The sequence below is a fragment of the Eschrichtius robustus genome, chromosome 12 (assembly GCF_028021215.1).
Source record: "Eschrichtius robustus isolate mEscRob2 chromosome 12, mEscRob2.pri, whole genome shotgun sequence".
Lineage (NCBI taxonomy): Eukaryota > Metazoa > Chordata > Mammalia > Artiodactyla > Eschrichtiidae > Eschrichtius > Eschrichtius robustus.
In genome coordinates this window covers 8,100,612-8,104,510 of record NC_090835.1, presented here as the reverse complement: position 1 = coordinate 8,104,510, position 3,899 = coordinate 8,100,612, and positions in this window count along the sequence as shown.

Below are 3,899 nucleotides of genomic sequence, written 5' to 3'. Positions count from 1 at the left end.
CAACCTTCCACACCAGTGACGAGCAGGACATTCACCATAAGACTCTGGGAAGTGCCCCAGAGTTTGGGGAAGGCATTAGGTGAGGTGAGAAATCGGCTGCCCAGGAAACACTCCAGGTCTGAACACTCCAAATGCTTAACAATAGGTTCCTGATCATAGGTAACTATAGGCTCTATTAATATACAGGCCCTAGTAACAGAATAGGCTTCGGGGCTACACCCTAAAATAGGCTTTAACGTTTACCAACGGGGGACAAAGGTTGATCGAATTGGGATATGGGATATGTTTCCTGCTACATTTGCAGGCATCACCTACAGATAAAATGACATCCAGTGGAAGGAAGGGACATCTCTTCCTGATGCTTCATTTTAGGAGCATGAAAGCTTTTCCTAGAAGCTCCGCAGAGACATCCCCTCATGTCCCTTCAAAGAACGGCAACACATGCAGGGACCTAAACCAATCTCTGGTAAGAGACATGGGAACACCACGATTGACTTTGACGAATCAGGATTTGTCCCTGAAGCTGGGGATGGACTCACTGATTCCTGAATCCTCCTTCCAGGAAGCGGGGAGGTGGGGGAGGGGGAGATGCACAAAGAAGCTAAAGAAGAGGAAGAGGAGGAGGAAAGGAAACGGTTCTGTAAACCACCACCAGTGTTTGTTATGAACTTAAATTATTCCACTACTTGCTGATCCTATTATGCAACCATTAAAATAATTATTAAAAACGATGGGGCAGCATGGTCATGTCTCATAATTTAATAAGATGAAAAAACCAGGAGACAAAAACGTACGTGTACGAGGTGTGCAGCACACAAATGTGTCTGTATGTGGATAACACTGGAAATCACATGCCACAATGAAATTAATTCAGAGACACGTTAGATGGAGGGATTGAGACTGACTTCATTTTTCAATTTCCCAAACATCCTGTAATGTTAGAAAATGTTAATAATTGTAATAACGTGAATAATTAATAAAACAAAAAACAGCCTATCAGTTGAACGTAGCTCTGATGGAGGTACAGAAATCAAGCAGAGCATGTGGATATTCTAGCCTAGATCAGGCTCAGAGACACTCTGAGAGCCACATGCTGCGCTGGAGGGAATGATTTCTCAAGGTGGGATTCTGAGCATCTGGGCATCTCTCTAAACAAAATTAAGTTTGTGGTTTGTTCCTACACCAGAGAACGTTGTTTTTTAAAAAAAAAAAAAAAAAAAAAAGCTTAATGAACTTAAACTACGTGTGAAGGGTATGTATGTTCTGGGTGGGCAGCCGGACATTAAAGATAGACTACTCAGTCCACCCAGAATTCGCTCTTGAAAGCACCAGAGGGAATTGGAAAAGACAGGTGCTGATCCTCCGGAGCAACCAGGTCTGGGGCCTGCGTGCTACCCAGCAGGAGAGACAAACAGGGGTTTCAAAAACCAACACAGAATCTCAAGGGTCGAGGGCAGGCACTTTGCCTATAGGTGTTGATTCTCACTCGGGCAACTCTCTGCAGCGAGACCCCAGGGTGATGTGCAGCAGATTTTTACATATATATTAAGTTCAGCTGGTCTTAGAATATAAAGGGATTTGTCTAAGATGGAGGGGTCCCCAGTTAGTTGCCCCCATGTGGACCCAGGCTCAGGAAAGGCTGGAGTGGCAGAAGATGGTTAGCTCACACTGGCAACAATAATCCGTTCTCAGGAGGCACAACCACACTCGGGAAAGCCCTGGACGTATGACGCCCCTCAGACTGTCCTTTGTTTCGGGAAGGATGCTGTCAGCTGCATGTAACAGACAACCCCATCTCAAAATGCCAGCGCTGAAGACAAACATTATTTAACACAAGGAGTCCAGAGCTGGGTGAGCAAACGCGGCTGCCCAACACCACCTTCAAGGATGAGGAGGATTCTCTCCATCTTCCTGTTCCACTACCTTCAGCCTGGGCTTTGCTCTCAGACCCACTCCCTTCCTGGTAGCAAGACGGTGGTCCCCAGTGCAGCGTGGCACGCAAACACAGTAACATCCAGAAGAAGAAAAGATGACCTTCCATTCCTGTGTGTCTCCTTCTGACAGTGAGGAAGCCTCTCCCAGAAGCCCCTGCCACACGCCTCTCACACCTCCGTGACCACAACTGCACCAAGGGCTCGAGCCCAAACCGATGACCGGCGAGGGGAGCCGCCGTCGCGAAGGGCAGGGCCACGTGAAGGGCGGATGCACCGGATGGAGGCGGAATTCCATTAGAAAGGGGGAGGGGGACGTCCTGGGTATGAACCAAGGCACCCGGGTACCCATGCTCTTGACATTGCCCCCGTCCTCTACAGCACAAACACCTTCTCTGACCTCTCCCACTGTCTCCTTTCCATGCGCCTGTTTTCCAGTCTAGCCACGCATCAGAAATTCTCCTCCTCGACTGGTCTTACCTGGAGAGCGTCACGGCTTCTGTGGAGCTGGCTGGGAACTGCTGCCTCAATCAGAACTCCTTCCTCTCCTGGGTCCCACATCATCGTCCTCATACTTGCCACTACCCACCTCTTATGTTAGTCAGCTAAGTGGCTTCTGTCTTCCCCAAACTAGACTTGAGCTTCCCGGGGACGGACATTACGTCCAGTTCAGGTCTCGGTGCCCACAGTGCCCAGCTCTCCACCGCGTGCTCTGCGTCTGTCCACCTGAATCCACCAGAGCTTTGCACCAAGTAGCTGAGATCCAAGTGCCCACCTAGTACATCCACGTCCCGCTCCTCAAGGCCAACGCCTACACTCCTAGTTAAAAACAAAGTTACCGTGAAGCGAGGCGGGAGGCTGCGCCCTGCACCTGCCTGCTGGTTTCCAGCACAGGTGGACGGGGTCTGCATCCTTGAGATGTTACAGAGCAGCACATGGAGGCACCTGGGCCACAGTGAGGGTCCCCTAAAGCTTCTCCCCCAGCCTCCAGCACAGAGAGGGACAGGGTCACCCCCAAAGCAACTATCTCAGAAACACACAGCACATGCAGGAGATGTGCTAATTCCTTAGCAAAGACTTCATCTTATAAACTAAGTTCAAACCAGGTTGGTTACTGGTCATTCCTACGTGATGAGTGTTGCCCTGCCAGTGCTCAGGACTGCCAGACCCTTTGCTTCAGAATTCCTCTCCCTTCTTGCAAACAACAGCCCGTGATGCAACGGAAGACAGAGCTCCTATCTCCCATCCCTGATTCTGAAGCTAAGGCCCGAAACTGCTGCATGGTCCTCCACATGGCAGGGGGAATCCTCTCAGCTGCCTGGGTGGCCTCACTCATCCCAAAGAACTCTAGCTGGCCAGTGTTATCCAAAAATAAGAGAGCAGAGCCCGATATTCTAGTGATGGTGTGTAGCCAAAGCAGAAAAGAGGGGGACTTTCCCTTCCCCAGTTAGATGTTAAAGGAACCCACGGATGCATTAATTGTCCAAGCAACTATTCCAAACTTCCCAGTTTGGAAAGAGCATCAGCTTTGAAGTCAGTTCAGAAGTACATTCAAAACCCAGGTCAGCCACTGATCAGTCTGCTGTGTGACCTCGAGCAGGTCAAATCACCTCTCTGAGCTTCAGTTCCCTCATCTCGAAAATGTCCATCATGATACTGATCTCATAGGGTTGTTGGGACAATTTCATTAAAAGAGAACGCATTCAAAGAACCCGGCATGGAACATGAGCTCAGTAAGTGGGAGCCACGACTCCTATTACCACTAAAAGCATTAAACCCTAAGCTGTTTTCCCACATGCTGCGCCCCGCTCCTGTACCAACCACACCAAGGTGAGTACAGAGGTCACAGAATGTCAGAGCTGAAACTGCTCTCAGATACCGACTTAGCTCCACGGTTCTAACTCCACTGGGAAGTCACTGGGAAGAATGACATCCTGTTGCCTGTGGGGTCAGCAGATGACGGAGCCC